The sequence below is a fragment of the Xenopus laevis genome, chromosome 1S (genome assembly GCF_017654675.1).
Source record: "Xenopus laevis strain J_2021 chromosome 1S, Xenopus_laevis_v10.1, whole genome shotgun sequence".
NCBI lineage: Eukaryota > Metazoa > Chordata > Amphibia > Anura > Pipidae > Xenopus > Xenopus laevis.
Window position 1 is genome coordinate 68,799,255 of NC_054372.1, and position 19,670 is coordinate 68,818,924.

Genomic DNA, 19,670 nt, shown 5'->3' on the forward strand with positions numbered 1-19,670 from the left:
ATGTGTATCCCAAAATGTTTGAATTTCAGAAGTTGTCGCATATGTGTGTGTGAGAGCCTATCAAATGCTTTATCTGCATCTAAGTTGATTAATAAATCTTGTCTTCTTTTTTCCAGGTTACATTGATATATTGTGGCTATAGCTTTCCTGATCGCTTGTACAGGGTGCCTGTTCTGGAGAAAACCCATCTGATTAGAGGTGAGTATAGAGGGGAGAATTCTTTGTTAAGTGGATATTTTTACATCCCAGGTGCATGACTTTACATTATCAACATTGAATCTCATTTGCCACTTAGCTGCCCAGATTGACAGTTTGTCAAGATCCTGTTGCAAGTGCCACATCCTGGATGGAATTAATTGGATAGTTTTCTGCAAACATTGATACATTACTTACAATACCCTCCCCTAAGTCATTAATGAAAAAGTTAAATAAAAGTGGACCCAATATCGAACCCTGATGGACCCCACTAAGAACCTTACTCCAAGTAGAGAATGTACCATTAACAACCACCCTCTGTACACTATCCTGTAGCCAGTTTCCTATCCATGTGGAAACGACTTCATTAAGCCCAACAGACCTTAGTTTAGAAAGCAGTAGTTTGTTGGGCACGGTATCAAATGTTTTGGCAAAATCCAAATAGTTGACATCTACTGCCCCCCACTGTCCCGCATCTTACTAACCTCATCATAAAAAGCAAATAAATTTGTCTTACATGACCGTTCCTTCATAAAGCCATGCTGATTGCTGCTAATAATGCCATTCACTAGGACATTTTGAACATGATCCCTTAACAAGCCTTCAAATAACCTGCATATTTTTACTATTAATATACTTAAAAAACGTTTTGGGGTTAGTCTTAGCCGCAATGCTCTCTTCATTTCCTTTCTTTGCCTTCTGGATTGCTGTTTTATAACATTTATTATAGTGTTTATATTCTTTTTGTCCCAACAGACTTATAATTTTTAACCCTGCTAGCCGATTTGTCCTAAATGCAAACATCTACTGCCAAGCATTTTTTAGACAATTTGTACTCTAAGGGCTTTAAAGGAATTTTTCAGTGTAAAAATAAAAACTGGGTAAATAGATAGGCTGTGCAAAATAAAAAAATGTTTCTAATATAGTTAATTAGCCAAAAATGTAATGTATAAAGGCTGGAGTAATTTGATGTCGAAAATATCAGTCAGAACACTATTTCCTGCTTTTCAGCTCTCTTGGTTTACACTGACTGGTTACTGTGGTTACCAGGCAGTAACCAATCAGAGACTTGAGGGGGGGCCACATGGGTCATATCTGTTGCTTTTAAATCTGAGCTGAATGCTGAGAATCAATTGCAAACTCACTGAACAGAAATGTACCATGTGGCCCCCCTTCAAGTCGCTGACTAGCTCAGAGTTATAGAGCTGAAAAGCAGGAAGTTAGATTCTGGCTGTTTTATTAGACATCTGTTCACTACAGCCTTTATAGATTACATTTTTAACTAACTATATTAGAAACATTTTTTTATTTTGCACAGCCTATCTATTTACCCAGTTTTTATTTTTACACTGAACAATTCCTTTAAAGCCCTTAGAGTACAAATTGTCTAAAAAATGCTTGGCAGTAGATGTTTGCATTTAGGACAAATCGGCTAGCAGGGTTAAAAATTATAAGTCTGTTGGGACAAAAAGAATATAAACACTATAATAAATGTTATCTATTTACACAGTTTTTATTTTCACACTGAACTGTTCCTTTAAGGGCCTTTCCTGTGGGGGGTCTTTTAGTTTACCCAGGGAAACATATAAAATCATAACAAATGAAAACCAAATTCAAATTGTCTCAGAATCTCTCTTCGTCATACTAAGAATTAATTTAACAGGGAACAACACCTTTAAATGCTGGGGCCAGAAATGGGCTGCCAGATCAATTCTGTGCACCTTCTATAACCACGGCAGGGCATATTGGGTGCTAGTAAGGCCTGCTTGTAATTGATCTGGCAACCTCTTATTCTGTTGTTGCTGTCCTCATGCTCTGCAGAGATTCAAAGTTGGGGCATGTCAGCCTTGCTGTAACCCTCTTCAGTTTTGAGTTGTACTTCCGTAAGAGTTGATTGGAGAAAGGTTAATCTGAGTGGCAATCTAAATTTTTTTTTTATTTATTTAACATCTTAGTGACCAATCTGCACTTGGCATTGTTATGTATGTGCCTTTGCCCTTGGCTTGTGTAGCGGATCTATTTGCTAAAACTTATTTTTTCAATAAACCCCCAAATGAAATGAAATGTGCTGTGCTCCACATATTTTACATTATATTCGATTCCCCCTTTATTCATTTCATAATCACTGCTGAGTGCTTTTTCTAACCAGGCCAGCACCCTACAGCTCGACTTATCCTACATGGGTCATATAAAAAACTATTAGGGGCAGATTTATCATAGGTCGAAGTGAATTCGAGGGAATTTCCGAAGTAAAAAAATTTGAAATTCAAATTATTTTTTGGATACTTCGACCATCGAATAGGATACTATGGGGCAAATTCACTAAGATGCGAAGTTGCGCCAGGCGCAACTTCGCCGCACTTCGCCAGGCGTAGTTTCGCCAGCGCTTCGCAAACTCACTAAAATCCGAAGTTGCGCACAGGGGTAGCGTAAGGTTGCGGAGTTGCGCTAGCATTGTTTCGCTATATAAAGCGAAGTTGCGCTCGCGAAGGCTAATTTGCATACGGCGCGAAATTCAAATTTCAATGGAGGAACACGTATCTGCACTACAAATGCCTAGAAAACCTTCAAATCAGCAAATAAAAATTTTATTTTGCCCTACACATGTGCCCACTGTCTAGGTAAGTTGCCATGAGTCAGGAAATGTAGGGGGGAAGAAGGGGAGTCCCAAAAAAATTTCGATCTTTTTCAGCCTATCAGCCATCATGTAGAAAACACGCCAGCGTTTTTTGGGACTTAGAAAAAATTTTGACTTTTTTTTAAACAATCCCTATCTACTCTATTGCGCTTCGCCAGGTCTGAGGTGGCGAAGGAAGTCTAGCGTAAAAGGTAGCGTTCACTACACTGCGCAAGTTAGTGAATTTGCGTAGTTTCGTCGCTAGCGAAGATTCGCCAGGCGTAAGGTTGCGAAGTAACACTAGCGAAACTACGCCAGAGTTCGTTAGTGAATTTGCGCAGTAGCGAAAATGCCAAACGCTAGCGAATTAACGCTAGCGTACGGCGCTTCGCGCCTTAGTGAATTTGCCCCCAGGACTTTGAATTTACTTCGACTTCGTTTTGAAGTAAAAATTGTTCGAATATTCGACCATTCGATAATCGAAGTACTGTCTCTTTAAAAAAAACGTCGAAATTCGACCCTTGATAAATCTGCCCCTTAAAGCACATTATTGTGACAGCTTATAGATTTAGGCAATAATACATGTTTTATGGGCCAGTTTCATGCCTGAGAGACGACCACAAATCCCGCACCTGAGTGCTGCTTTGTGCTAAAGGTAAAACATAGATATTCTGTTTCATATGAGTTTTCTGATGAGTCTCTTATCAGACTGGCACTAGCAGCTGTCCCTTGTAACCATGAATATGGCCTCCTGAGTAGAATAACCGGTAGAACCCTCTGTATTCCTGCGGGCCCTATGCATATTTTTTTTAAAAACTATACCCGCAGAGCAAGTGGTTCCCCCTACATACAATATTTAGGGGCAGATTTACTAAGCTCGAGTGAATAGTTTGAATGCAAAAATATTAGAATTTCGAAGTATTTTTTTGAGTACTTCGACCATCGAATTGGCCAAATTCGATCGAATTCGATCGGATCTAATGATTCAAACGATTTGAAGTAAAAATCGTTCGACCATTCAAAGTACTTTCTCTTTAAAAAATCCTTCTACTCAATACTTGGCAAAATAAAAGCTACCGAGTTGAATGCCTATGGGGACATTGTAGATAGGTTTTGGGCACTTTTTATGATCGAATAAAAATCATTCGATCGATCGTTTGAAATCGTTTGAATCGTTCAATTTGAAGGATTCCACCTTTTGCTCTCAAATCCTTCGAATTCGATATTCGAATTCAAAGGATTTTACTTCGAGGGTCGAATTTGAGGGTTTTTTAACCCTCAAAATCTGACCCTTGATAAATCTGCCCCTTAGTGTTTCACAATTCATTGTGGTGTTCTAAAGGGAAAGTATAGGTATAGGACCTGTTATCCAGAATGCTCAGGACCTGGGGTTTTCCGGATAAGGGATCTTTCCCTAATTTGGGTCTTTGTACCTTAAGTCTGCTAGAAAATCACGTAAACATTAAATAAACTGAGTAGGCTGGTTTTTCTTCCAGTAAGGATTAATTATATCTTAGTTTCGATCAAGTGCAAGGTACAGGTATGGGACCTGTTATCCAGAATGGTCGGGACTTGGGGTATTCCGGATAAGGGATCTTTCCTTAATTTGGGTCTTCGTACCTTAAGTCTACTAGAAAATCACGTAAACATTAAATAAACCCAGTAGGCTGGTGTTGCTTCCAATAAGGATTAATTATGTCTTAGTTTGGATCAAGTGCAAGGTACAGGTATGGGACCTGTTATCCAGAATGGTTGAGACCTGATATTTTCCGGATAACAGATCTTTTCTTAATTTGGATCTTCATACCTTAGGTCTAGAAGAAAATCATGTAAACATTAACTAAACTCAATAGACTGGCTTTGCTTCCAATAAGGATTAATTGTATTTTAGTACAAGCTACTGTTTTATTATTACAGAAAAAAAAGGAACTCCCTTTTTAAAATGTGGATTATTTGGATAAAATGGAGTCTATGGTAGATGGCCTCTCTGTTATTCGGAGTTTTCTGGATAATGGGTTTCCGGATAATGGATCCCATACCTATACTGTTTTATTATTACAGAGAAAAAGGAAATAGTTTTTGGGTGATTTGGATAAAATGGAGTCTGTGGGAGACGGCCTTTCTGTAATTCATAGCTTTCTTGATAATGGGTTTCTGGATTACGGATCCCATACCTGTACATCCTGATTTGAAGTGGCTATAATATGCTGTTGCACAATGTGACCTGGAAACCCATGAAAACTGATGTAGAAATGTCTGATGTTCCCATAAGCTTATGCTTTAATACGAATGAAGCAAAGACATCCTCGTACAGTGAAACGGAATGTATTTGCTACATATGCCTAGTGTTGTACAGTAACGTGGTCTCTAGTTTGTGTAGGTTTAGGCCTGGTCTTTTGGGTTATACCTGGGTATTCGTGAGTTTTCAAATTGCATTGGGGGGGGGGCTTCTGCAGATATAATATCAAGTTACAGATAATAGTAAGATGTACGTGCTCCATTGAATTGTAAGTTACTATAATTATGGTACAGTTATGGGATCCGTTATCCGTAAACCCATTCTCCAGAAAGATTTGAATTATGGAAAGGCCGTTTCCCATAGACTCCATTTTATACAAATAATCCAGATTTTTTTAATGGATTCCCTTTTCTCTGTAATAATAAAACAGTACCTTGTACTTGATCCAAACTAAGATATAATTAATCCTTAAATAAAGCCAATAGGCTGGTTTTGCTTCCAATAAGGATTAATTATATCTTAGTTTGGATCATGTACAAAGTACTGTTTTATTACTACAGAGGAAAAGCAAATTATTTTTTACAATTTGCATTATTTAAATAAAATGAAGTCTATGGGAGATGCCCATGCCGTAATTCAGAGCTTTCTGGAAAACGGGTTTCCCAATAATGGATCCCACACCTGAATATATTTCACTCTGCATAATGGAAATTTAAAATATATTGTAAGGTTTGCTTGAAGGCACTTTCTCTGCTGGCTTATTTCGAGATTTTCTCTGATCTCTGATGCCAACTAATGGGCTAGCAAGGGGTTTTTCTCATTACTATATTTTTCAGTATTTTTATTGGTTTTGCAACATATTAAGTTATAATCCTTTTGATTAAAGTGCGTAAACATAAGAATTGTTATCAGTGTAAGATGTTGCAGTCAGTTCAGTGTTGGCTAAAATAAATGGTTGTAATCTAAACAAAATAAAATGTAAGAAAATGAGTAAATCAATATACCATAATAATGCTAACAGTAGGAAACTATAGGTATGAGAACTGTTATCCAGAATGCTCGGGGCCGGGGTTTTCTGGATAACTGATCTTTCCGTAATTTGGATATTCAAACCTTAAGGCTACTAGAAAATCATGTAAACATTAAATAAACCCAATAGGCTGTCTTGTTTCCAATAAGGATTAATTCTATCTTAGTTGGGGTCAAGTACAAGGTAGTGTTTTATTATTACAGAGAAAAAGGAAATCATTTTAAAAATTTGGATTATTTGGATAAAATGGAGTCTATGGGAGATGGCCTTTCCATAATTTGAGGCTTTCTAGATGATAGGTTTCCAGATAATGGATCCCATACCGTAATAAAAAGTAGCAATAACAATACATTTGTAGCCTTACAGAGCATTTGATTTTAGATGGGGTCAGTGACCCATATTTGAAAGCTGTGAAAAGGCAAATAAGTTAATAATAATTCTTCTTTACAAGTATATTACAAGTACTCAAGTGCGATATAGACAGATACTGGGGGATCAGCAGCTGGGCTGACCTGGTAGGGGACTAAGGCCAGTCTTTGCTTGTGTGACTGCATCACTAGACTGACAAGACTTTGAAATCCAAGGGCATACTTTGTTGCACAAAACATTTCTCCATATCTGTGGCAGTTGTAGTTGGGTTTTATGGTGGGAACATTACAAGAAGAGTATTACACACAGCTCAGACACGCATAGGGCAGGCAGAGCATGGCACACACAGGAGGCATAGAGCAGGCAGAGTATGGCACACACAGGGAGCATACGGAAGGCAGAGTATGGCACACACAAGGAGCATAGGGCAGGCAGAGTTTGGCACATACAGGGAGCATAGGGCAGGCAGTGTATGGCACACACAGGGAGCATAGAGAAAGCAGAGAATTGCACACACAGGAGGCATAGGGCAGGCAGAGTATGGCACATACATGGAGCATAGGGAAGGCAGACTACAGCTGGAGACAGGGAAACCTATCAGGATGACTCTAATATGAGCAGTTCACGGGCCCGGATTTGTGGAAAGGCCAGAAAGGCCTGGGCCTACGGTGGCAGAATTTTAGAGGGGCGGCATGCCACCCAACCATGCCCGCATTGTTTCGGAAGCACTGGGAATTTGCAGGAGATACAATAGTTTTTAAAATGCCATGTGCACCAATCACCAGTACTCCAGACCCGATGCTGAAAATATCCGCATGTACACAAAAGAAGGGGAGGGGATGGGGGTGATGAGTGGCAGTAGGCCCAGAGGCACATGCATTATAAATCCAGCCCTGAGAGTTCATACTGTGCTACATACAGTGACACAATGCTGGTGCCCCTCCAGCAGTTTGCATTAGGTGTGAACAGTGTGGGCACTTTCAGTCTGAGATGTGAACAGTAAAGGGCTTTAGGGGTGTGAACAATAGAGGGGTTACAGGTGTGAACAGTGCAGGGGGATTAGAGGTGTGAACTATGCAGGCTTTTAGAATCTGAATTTTAAAGCTTGAACCTGGTAAGCAGGTTTTAAATGATGTATTATGGATAAAAAAGTGTTGGAATAGAAATAATGTTTCTCGTGCTATGGGTGATATAACCAGTAGCCCTAATGCAGTAAAGGCCCATGTTTCCTTGTGAAGCTCCATATATCTTATTTTGACCAGCCCTTTCCTTGGTGCCACCCAAGCTCCACATTCTCCACTTGTACAGGGCCGCTGGTGCTTTCTGGGAAATGTGTCGATCATGTGCATGAAGGCTTATATTTTGAGTGGGGAGAGGGTCAGAGACTACTTTCTAGTCTTAAAATATAATAACATGTATTGAATATGTTTACTGAAACTCTGTTTCTGCATTCCAGGTATTTCAGAGCTTGGAGGACCATCACCTGGAGGTAGTATCCTTCTTTCATGAGAATAGTTTTCATGGACTAATTGCTCATGACTCTGAGTAAACCCTCTGTAACATCCCTTCATACTACAGCTACCATGCTCTCAAACTCAGTTGGAATAGGAAGAATTTGACCACCAATCAGTTTCTAATGCAGGAAGTTGCCAAGCAGTTTGGCCTAAAAGATGAGCCACTTTTTTTTGCAGCTCTCTTAGGTAAGTAGATGAAGTAGCAGCAGTGGGAAGAACACGTCTGGTAGTGCCCTAGACCACAAGCTTCCAATTTAAGTCAATGGGAAATTGCAACAAATTCTTTAGCCTTTTGATTAGCCTAAAGAATGAAATATATCCTATACACATACTAGCCTCTTTTAATGGAACAGTCATTTATGTGTACCCTCTTTATGGACCCAGCATTTTGCCGCTTGAGTGTTTTCAGTGCTGTGAACATACACCAACCACTCCAAATTGCCACCCCCACCCAATTCATTTCTTTGGAAATTGCTTGTGCCTGTAAATACATTATTGCATTAGCTAGCACTTGCAAGCTGTTCCCATAAGAATGAATTGACAAACATTTTGCTCAACAAAACCTTTGGTGTTCCATTACACTTATAGGAGGGAAAAGATATCATGTTATCTCACGTTCTCCACAAAGTGCAAACATACATTCACTTCATCCTTTCCCTTCAGTTTTAGTCTATAATTTGCCTTCGTCTCCCTTGTGCAGCTAAGTTTTAACCATATCCTGTCCTGGTTAGTAACCCTTTCCACAATAACTTCTCCCCACTTATTGAAACACATTTTCCATATAAATGTAGCTGCAGCCTACAAGTGTTTACCAGCCCTGTCAAGTCTCTATTGTAAAGACACTGGGACACTGGGACACTTTACCTTGAAAGGAACAGTAACACCAACATTTTTTAACACTTAATTCATCCTCAAATAGCTATAGTACTAGGTCAGGTTTACTCTAATTTTTTTTTTTAAACCTTGAGCTTGAATCTGACTTTCAAAGTTCTCCATAGCAGAAAGGTGACGGCAGCTTGAATTCCTCTGCTATTCTGAGCTTAAAGGAATTGTTCAGTATAGGCTGTGCAAAAAAAAACATGTTTCTAATATGGTTAGTTAGCCAAAAATGTAATGTATAAAGATTGGAATGACTGCATGTTTAATAGAATAGAAAACTACTTCCTGCTTTGAAGCTCACTTGGTTTCCACTGATTGGGTTTCTTATAAAACAAGAACATGAGTAGATTTCTTCTTTAACTTTTTAGTGTTTCTTATTTGTTCCATTCTCACCTCACCCACCCCCATCTATATGTTACCCCTCCCAAATGTGACCAATACCCAGAATAAAGACACACAAGCAACTTGATGTTAAATCTGTGTAAATCAAAGTTTTATTGATAATAATTAGATAAACTGCGCTATTTGATCCAGAGGAAGGCAAAAAACCTCTGGCAAGCTTGGGACAATCTGCTTACTAGAAGGAAAAATTCCTTCCTGACCCCTTAACGGCGATCGGATTTGCTCCCAGGATCAATGTGCCAAATTAAATCAAGGGAAGCAGGGTGAGGAAAACAGAAGGGAATATGGCAGCATACACATGAGCACCTTTAAGCTACAAGGTGAACACTACATTCCATTCTATTGGACCCCAGGCAGCCTGTAGACCGGGCTTCTGCAGGCTGAGGGATGGAGTGGACAGGAATGCAGGGTCTACCGAGTGGCTTTAAAGTGATCCTGTCCATGGAAACATATTTAGGGGGAAAGAAGGGACACTGTGGTTGGAATTGCGATGGAGGGAATGGAAATAGAAGGTAATATGGCAGCATACACATGAGCATCTTTAAGCTACAAGGTGAACACTGCATTCCTCTCCATTCCATTGGACCCCAGCATCAGCAGACTTGAGGGATGGAATGGAAAGGAATGCAGGGTCTACTGAGTGGCTTAAGGGTGCTCTTGTTTATGAAACCATATTTTAGGTGTAAGGGGGCAACGCTGGTGAAATTACGGTAGAGGGAATTGAAACAGAGGTGAATATGGCTACATATACATGGGAGTGCCTTTAAGCTGCTAGGTGAACACTGCTTTCCTCTTCATTCTGTTGGACCCCAGACAGCCTGCAAACCCGGCTTCTGCAGTTTGAAGGATGGAGTGAAAAGGAATGCAGGGTCTACTGAGTGGCTTGAGGGTGCTCTTGTCTATGGAACCATATTTTAGGTGTTAGTGTGGCACCACTGGTGGAATTACGGTAGAAATAATTGGGGACACTGTGGTTGGAATTGCGGTGGAGGGAACTAAAGTAGAAGGGAATATGGCTGAATATATATGAGCACCATTACGCTACAAAGTGAACCCTGCATTCCTCGTCATTCCATTGGACCCCAGGCAGCCTGCAGACCCGGCTTCTGCAGTTTGAGGGATGGATTGAAAAGGAATGCAGGGTCTACCAAGTGGCCTAATGGTTCTCCTGTCTATGGAACCATATTTTAGGTGTAAGGGAGGAGCACCACTGGTGGAATCATGGTGTATTGTAGTGGAGGCACCGCTGGTGGAATTGAGAATGGCTCACTCACCTCTGTGTCATGAAGATCACCTACACAGAGGTGCATCAATATGTGGTACCATGTAAACTGTGATGGTGCTGGTGGCTGGTGGGCTCTCTGCAAATCCAAACAAAATAACGTTAAAATTGTACCCAAGGGTTTTACCTTAGCAAGTGACATCTCTGTAGAAATTCTACAACATTTTCGGGGATTTTAATCAGAAATATGTCAGTTATGCAAATTAACATTACTAAATGCGAATGTACCATTTTCCTCTGTGATTATGGGCAAGTTGCAAATCGCAGGTTTCTCTGCATTTTCAAGACATTTGATCCCAATCCCAATTCCTTGCTAACATGATGAAGATACACTTCCTATTAGTTTCTATGGCATCTCAATAGGTTTCAGCTGCACAGGATTTATATGTTCTTTTTGTGGCTGTTTTTCACAAAATCACAGCATTGCAATGGCTTTTAATACATCAGCCCTATTACAAAATAGTAATAATTGTACAAATAAATTCATTAGATACTGTACCTGGATATGTTTCAATGTACTTCCTGAAAATTGCCCAGTTTATCTCCTCTAGTTGTTTGTAGAGGGATTTCAGTTGGGCTTTTTGGCCTTCATGTTGTCCTGCAGGACCTCAGCCATAATCTGATTTTCCACCACCTTGTTAATTCCAGGCTGTCTCTAGCTATACAATAATCATAGCTTGTCCATTTTATTTCGCCAATGATGTCCTTCCTCATGCTCTCCAAATCAGTGATCTTACAGATCATCTCCTCCTTCCTGTAGATCCACTGTGAGCCCTAGAGAAATGTAAGAAACAAGAGGACATTAAGGTTTCCAGCAGTTTGTGTTTAATCCCCAGTAATAATGAAAGTGACTATTTCTTCCCATAGGCACAATAAGCAAAACAATATGTATTTATTACCACTAGGGGAGCTGTTACATTGATCGTTGTTGCAAAGCAAAAGCGTTTTGGTTCAATAGAAGTGTTGGTGTTGAGGTGGGTAAGAGAAGACATGCTTTTAAGGCTTTCAAGTTAGCTGGGATAGCCGAATCATTTATAAGGTACAAGGAGGCCAATAAATCATGCAAGCTATAAGGCAAGCTAAAAATAATCCAAAATTATTTTTTAAATGTTAATAGTAAAAAAATGAAGCAGGAAGGGGTGGGACCTTTAGTATCAGAGGGTGGTCAGCTGGTTGATGAAAACAAAATAAATGCACAGATTCTGAACTCATATTTTTCATCTGTCTACACAAATGAGGAACCAGTTAATGAAGGTTTCTTTCTTAATAGTCCCAATTTTAGTAATATAACTAATGATGCATGGTTCACACATGAGGAAATTCAAAAGAGACTAGAACATGTTAAGATTAACAAAGGTCCAGGCCCAGATGGTATTCATCCCAGGTTAATTAGCGAGCTTAGCTCTGTGATTGCCAAACCTCTTTACTTAATTTTTCAGGATTCATTGAGGTCTGGCATAGCGCTGAGAGACTGGCGAATTGCTAATTTGGTGCCTCTATTCAAAAAAGGATCCCGTTCTTAGCCTCAAAACTATAGGCCAGTTAGTCTGACATCCGTGGTAGGAAAGCTTTTCAAAGGGTTAATAAAGGATGGACTTTATAGCAAATCATAATACTATGAGTGTGTGCCAGCATGGTTTTATGCGTAATAGATCTTGCCAGACTAACTTAATTTCTTTTTATGAGAAGGTAAGCAGGGACCTTGATTCTGGGATGGCAGTGGATATGATTTACTTAGGCTTTGCTAAAGCATTTGATACAGTGCCACACAAAAGGTTACTAAAGGAATGTTGGCCTGGAACATAGTATTTGTGCCTGGATAGAGAACTGACTACAAAGAGTGGTAGTAAATGAAACATTTTCTAATTGGACCAGTGTTGTTAGTGGAGTACCGCAGGCCTCTGTACTAGGTCACCTGCTTTACAACTTGTTTATTAATGACCTGGAGGTGGGCATTGAAAGTACTATTTTATTTTTGATGATACTAAATTGTGCAGAACTAAAGGTTCCATGCAGGATGCTGCCACTTTGCAGAGTGATTTGTCTAAGTTGTGAAATTGGGCAGCAAACTGGAAATTGAGGTTCAATGTTAATAATTGCAAGGTTATGCAAAATAATATAAATGCAAGTTATACACTAAATGGCAGTGTGTTGGGAGTTTCTATAAATGAGAAGGATCTAGGGATTTTTGTAGATAACAAGTAGTCTAATTCTGGGCAGTGTCATTCTGTGTCTACTAAAGCAAATAAAGTTCTGTCTTGCATAAAAAAGGGCATTAACTCATGGGATGAAAACATAATTATGCCTCTTTATAGGTCCCTGGTGAGGCCTCATCTGGAGTATGCAGTGCAGTTTTGGACTCCAGTCCTTAAGAGGGATATAAATGAGGTGGAGAGAGTGCAGAGACACATAACTAAATTGGTCAGATGGATGGAAGACTTAAATGATGAGGGTAGACTGTCAAGGTTGGGGATGTTTTCTCTGGAAAAAAAAGGCGCTTGTGTGGGGACATGATTACACTTTACAAGTACATTAGAGGACATTATAGACAAATAGCAGGGGACCTTTTTACCCATAAAGTGGATCACCATACCAGAGGCCACCCCTTTAGACTAGAAGAAAATAACTTTCATTTGAAGCAACGTAGGTGGTTCTTCACAGTCAGGACAGTGAGGTTGTGGAATGCACTGCTGGGTGATGTGATGGCTGATTCAGTTAATGCCTTCAAGAGTGGCTTGGATGATGATTTGGACAGACATAATATCAAAGGCTATTGTGATTAGGGATGTAGCGAACGTCGGAAAAAAAGTTTGCGAACATATTCGCGAACTTGCGCAAAAATGCGAGCGGTTCGCGAACGGTTCGCGAACCCCATAGACTTCAATGGGAAGGCGAACTTTAACATCTAAAAAAAAAATTTCTGGCCAGAAAAATGATTTTAAAGTTGTTTAAAGGGTGCAACGACCTGGACAGTGGCATGCCAGAGGGGGATCAAGGGCAAAAATGTATCTGAAAAATCTGCCTGTGTGTGCTTGGAAGAGATAGTGTAGGGGGAGAGCTGTTAGTGATTTCAGGGACAGATGATAGTAAGTTTGCTGGCTAGTAATCTGCTTGATACTGCTCTGTATTGGAGGGACAGAAGTCTGCAGGGATTTGAGGGACATTTTAGCTTAGGTAGCTTTGCTGGCTAGTAATCTACTGTTCTCTTTAAACAACTGCCATACGTTGACCTTGTAGGCATTGTTTGCCCAGTTTTTTTGGACGCAGCCACTGAAGCACAGTTGCCAGAAAAAATATGCCATATAAATGCTGAAAATAGTAATTTTTCGCCATACGTTGACCTTGTAGACATTGTTTGCCCAGTTTTTTTGGTTGCAGCCACTGAAGCACAGTTGCCAGAAAAAATATGCCATATAAATGCTGAAAATAGTCATTTTTTGCCATATACGTTGAGTCAACGTATGGCAAAAAATGACTATTTTCAGCATTTATATGGCATATTTTTTCTGGCCTCTGTGCTTCAGTGGCTGCGGCCAAAAAAACTGGGCAAACAATGCCTACAGGGCAAATAATGCCTAAAAGGTCAACTTATACACTACTACAGCGGTAGTAAAATAAAAAAAAGTAAAATAAAAAAAAAATGAATATTAAAAAAAAAAAATTAAAGTTGGTGCTGCTGAACTACTAGGAGCAGCAGATTAGTACACCAGTCCCACTCCCCAACACTGCTAGACTAATAGCACTGGGCTCTTATAGTAGTAGTAGTAGTAGTAGTAAAACAACAAAAAAATAAATAAAAGCAGTCCTTACAAGGACTACTGTTATTGCAGCAGTCAGCAGATGAGATCAGAAGCAGGACAGCTGCCCACAGCAGCTACATACAGAGCACTGCAGTAGAAGGTAGATTACTAGCCAGCAAAGCTACCTAAGCTTAAATGTCCCTCAAACCCCTGCAGACTTCTGTCCCTCCAATAACAGAGCAGTATCAAAACGATTACTAGCCAGCAAACTTTCAACTGTCCCTGAAATCACTAACAGGCAGCAGCTCTCTCCCTACACTATCTCTTCAGCACACACAGGCAGAGTGAAAAAACGCTGCAGGGCTTCGGTTTTTATAGGGAAGGGGAGTGGTCCAGGGGAGAGCTTCCTGATTGGCTGCCATGTACCTGCTGGTCTGGGGTGAGAGGGCAAAAAAAAGCGCCAACAATGGCGAACCCAAAATGGCGAACGTCGCGCGACGTTCGCAAACTTCCGGCGAGCGCGAACACCCGATGTTCACGCGAACAAGTTCGCCGGCGAACAGTTCGCGACATCTCTAATTGTGATACTAAACTCTAAAGTTAGTATAGATATAGGTATATATAATTTATGTGAAAGTATGGAGGGGTGTGTGTATGGATGCTGGGTTTTCATTTGGAGAGGTTGAACTTGATGGACTTTGTCTTTTTTCAACCAGATTTAACTATGTATACTATGTAACTATGATCTCTACAGACAGAGCAAATAACATGGCAACTTTCACTAGTAAGTTCTAACTCTAAATATGGGAAATGTAAAGCTCAGGGCAAACACTAAACTAAACCCTGTTATATTTCTATTTAATATCATTTACATGAAAGATACACAATGTTAATAATTGGGTTAGTATTCAGTTTAACCCCTTGGGTACCTTTGTCAGCAGCCACTTTAGAGAGCAGCCTTACCTGGCGATAGCCTTTTATGTAAAGGTGGTCCGTGCTTGAAGACAAGCCTATCTCCGACACCCATGCAATATAAAATAGAGATTTGGGAAGGTTAATGTGGAGAGGTGCCATATGTATAGGGACAGCACAGGAAAAAGCACGTTCACTAATATGATTTATCTGCCATGATATTGTGCCCCTTTTTTTGTGCTTCTACTGAACCTGTTGAACTGGAACAATTCAAATGCTCCGATTGGCTGCCCACCTGCCTTAAATTACATAATACATAATTTGCCCCACCATGGAAATTTTCCAAGGGAGTCCCAAGGGCAAGGGGTGCCCTGGAACAGAAAAGCATACAGTCCAGTTTATACTAGTGGGATAAAGTACATTGCTGGGGTGGGGACTGTACATTGAATTTCAGGGACAATAGTGGGTTGGGACCAACCAAGGGGGACTGCAGGGACAGACTAAAGATAAATCCCCCAACACACAAAGGTGAGACTAAAGAAGAAAAGCTATAGCTACATCTATAATGAGCAGCATGGCAACTCATACAGCCAAGGGATAAGCTAACCTTACTGTTGCAAGCGAATATTATAGAGGGGGAAATACAGGACCAGTACCTTTGTCCAGAGGATCCCAAATGAGAAGATGTTATTAATCTCTGGCAGGGGGTCACTCAAGGTCTTCTTTGTCTTCTATCTTCTCTTTGCTTCTCTCTCTCTCTTCTTCTTTTGCTGTCTCTCTCACAATCGCTTTCTCTCTCAAATCTGTCTCTCACAAATCGCTCTGAATATTTCACTTTTTGGGGAGAAATAATAAGAGATTGTGAGCAGGAGCATAATGGGGGATTTGGACCCTGACACTTCTAGAGCCCCAGATGCCCTAAATGGCAGTCAGCTCTTTATCACTGGCATGTCGGAAGGCCTTCATCATCTCCCATGATGCAAAATAAGGGTGGCCATAAGAGGTATTTGTATTGCTTATAATGTCATGATCAGGGTGGGCTTGTAACAGCACTACAGACATTTATTCTTCTGATTTGTGCTACTTGTATTTCTACTTAAGCCTCTCTGAACTGTCACCCACTCTAGTGTTGAGGCCACTGACTGTTGCTAGGATGAGTGCGACCGTTGGAAAATGACAGTTGGCAAATGACCGTTGCCATTTACAGCAGAGGCAGAAAAAATTGTCTAATGCTTCAAATGCAACAACAAGTAAACCAAACACCCATTGCCTTAGAACTATATGTTTTTATGGTCTCACTCCCATTAGAGATGGCATATGGGGAGATTTTAGGCACTTTGACACCCACATGTTAGTTGATTGGGGGTCAGGGCTGCCATCAGAAACCCATTTTCTGGTGATACTCTGTATAAGTGTAATATCTAGGTATCTGTATCCAATTAATACTGAGTTTATTTGAATATATATTCAGTGCTGCAGTTCCCATGTACAATTGCAGAAATTTAACATGTTAAGAATACCCAGAGAGCACAATGTATCTTATACAATCATAGTGTATTTATTGCAGGAATGTAATGCCAAGTTGCCTTAAATTACCCCCCCCATTCCTACTTGTCACACAGATGCCATTTGGAACAGCTTCATGACAAGCAGCTCCCCAATTAGATTAAATTAAATTTTGGGAGCGATGGCCCCACTACCCAAGCTACTATAAATGATGGGTGACAAAACACCCAAAATTGCCCTTTGTATCTTCTAAATATGCCCCCCTGTTCCCTGTGTATGGATCTGCTGCACTTACCTCTGAATCCAGAAATGAAATAGTGGTCATCTGTACCTGAGCCGTTATATCACCTTCCTTGCAGCTTTCAGCCAATCAGAGCTGAGCTGGGAGTAATGTCACAGAGATAAGGCATGATATCCCAGTAACTGACAGCCAATCGCATACAAATCAAACTTGCACATTCTGAAACAACACTAATAAACTATAAACAGCAGCTTTAGAACCAGGTCCCCCATTAGATCTCCTGGGACCCCTGACTGGACCCCCCCTGTCCCCATTTAATGATGGCCCTGCTTAGATCTCTGTTTGTAACTGAACTACAGCTCAGCTACTAGTTATCACGGGGACAGCTGGGTAGTTTAGCAAATGGCTAGAGACATACAGAGATCTCTAAGGCAGTAACGGGGGCCCCCACTGAGGGGGTACAGGGGGTTCTGCATTTAGCCTAGGAAGTGTAACTTTAGTACCAATTGTCACATATAAAACAAAAAGTTTGATCCTGTTGTGGCACTTCCACATATTCCTGCACTAGCAGGGAGGATGCTGAAATAACATTTTTTCTATCATATTCTTGCATACCAGTTTAGTTATTACCACATTTGACTTTACATTTCTAGTGGCAGGCTATGTTGTCAGGGTCAGGCCCACCGGGATTACTGTCTCAGGGCCCTGCCGTACCCCACCCCCAGTGTTAGCAGCTGTTAGTGAGTTTTTGAGAGACACATAGGTACAGAGGTTTTTCTGCTCACAGTGAAAGCTGCAGGGATCTGTTCTGAAGCACTCACTTACTCATGTCAAGAGAGAGTCACTGACTAAAGGTGGTCATACACAATTAGAGGTCACTATTAGGGGGAAAATATGTGGGTTGAGGGGGTGATCCCCCCTCAACCCACAGAAATTCAGAGGCAGTGATCCCTTCAATCCCTACAAACATCCAGCCAGGGCTGGAACTAGGGGTAGGCCGAGTAGGCATGTGCCTAGGGCGCAAAGCTTGAGGGGCGCCAGGCACGTACCTTTCACTGCTACCTACCCCATGTCCGGCTGAGTAAGTGCCGCTCTTCTCCAGTCCATGCGCCTGTTTGTGCGCATGCGCGTACATGAGGGGAGAGCGTACCTGGAGAAGTAGACGCAGCCGGTTAGTGCGCATGTGCGCGTCTCCTATTCGTGCGGGCAGTGCGCATGCGCACAGATTCCCTTTGTGTATGGTCAGTCCGCATGTGCGGCAGAGGGGGCGTCACGGCTAGCTGAGTTGCCTGGCCCGGCCCTGCATCCAGCGACACAATGAACTGCCCCAAAACCTGAGGTAGTACTAAACCTACAATACAAGTTGGCAACCCTGGGAATTTAGTTGCAGGTTCTGTCAAGAGTCTGCAGCCCGCCACTAGAACCCATTACCACTTTTCCATGTTTGAATTTGCCGCTCACGAATAGGTAAGCAGCAGGGGAGCGCTCTAGTGGTAGGATCACATGACCGTGATGTCAGGTCCTTTCCTAGGAAAGGAACTAGCCGCTACCCTAGTTCAATGGCATCCTACAAAAGGAGACATGTCAAGTAATACATCAACTTCCATTTTACTATTGCATAACTCAAAAGCATTTTAGTTTCATTTATAAACTCTTCTCAGGTGATTCTTGAGCTCGCCCATACGCATTATGGTTTTATTTATATTTAGCCGAGTTTTACAGCAGTGCCACCTACAGTTTAGTCTCTGCAATTACAGTCTTATTTCCAGCTCTATATGTAGGGATGTGGAGTAGGCTGGAGTGCAGTCATGCACAAGTATTTACACAAAGGACATCCTTATAATTATCGTTTGGTCCGTCCTTCCAAGGTCTCTCTCTCTTGTGAAGTCAGCGGTGCGCGTCAGACGGGAGAAGTGGACGATTAAAGACGCATGTAAAAATAGGGGCGTGTGATTCATGATGGCAGGCCCGGACTGGCAATCTGTGTGTTTGGGCATTCTCCCGACGGCCGCTCTATATTTTATTTAAGTGGGCCGCTCCTCACCTTCAACACAGCACTGATTGCCTCAGGAGCTCTTTGAATGCATCCGATGGGCTCTAGGACCGCTCCTCCGTCCTATCTCCCACATGACTCTGCCCCTCCCACCCCTCTCACGCTGCTGCTGCTGCCGTGCTGTGTGAGTGTCCCTGCAGCCCAACAGGAAGTACTCTGTGCTGTAAGTAAGGCCCTGCAATGGGAGGGGAGGGGTGTGGAATTGGAGGATCGTACTGAGGGCTGTCCACCTTTCATACTCATTATATTTGGGATTGTTTAGTTTTCTTGGGCTGGTCTTATCCTACCCCATAATAAAATGATTTATGCTGGCTTAATTAACATCTATTTCTGTCTTGTTATTACAGAAAAAATAAGGTATTTTTTGTTTAAATAGGATGCTGTGAAAAATGGTTCTGGATAAAGTTTTTTTCTGGGAAATACCAGGAAAAGTTTATGCAAAAAATGAAGGAAGGACAGATCTTTAGGAATGGCAGCTATTATTGTTTGTGCCCTGGTGAACATTGCTTGCAATGTCACCTGCTTATATGTGATTTAGTGTGCTGCTCATTAATATAAAGAAAATAACACCCTCCTAATCCTTACTAATTCCTTTCTATACATCTTCAACTGTGATGCTTGGGGTGGGGACTGAATGGATGAACCTGAGGGACAGGTGTATTTCTCCTGCAAATGTTATATGAAGGGAGTG

General features: G+C 41.1%; 1 long non-coding RNA gene across 1 annotated transcript; it reads right to left on the reverse strand.

Moving 5' to 3' along the window:
* Positions 1 to 9,826: 9,826 nt before the first annotated feature.
* LOC121399320 lies at positions 9,827 to 17,823 on the reverse strand. Its single transcript, XR_005964914.1, has 4 exons — positions 15,836 to 17,823; positions 15,231 to 15,277; positions 11,027 to 11,301; positions 9,827 to 10,606 (listed from the first exon to the last, which is right to left on the reverse strand). It is a non-coding gene; the product is annotated as an uncharacterized LOC121399320 (long non-coding RNA).
* Positions 17,824 to 19,670: the final 1,847 nt, after the last annotated feature.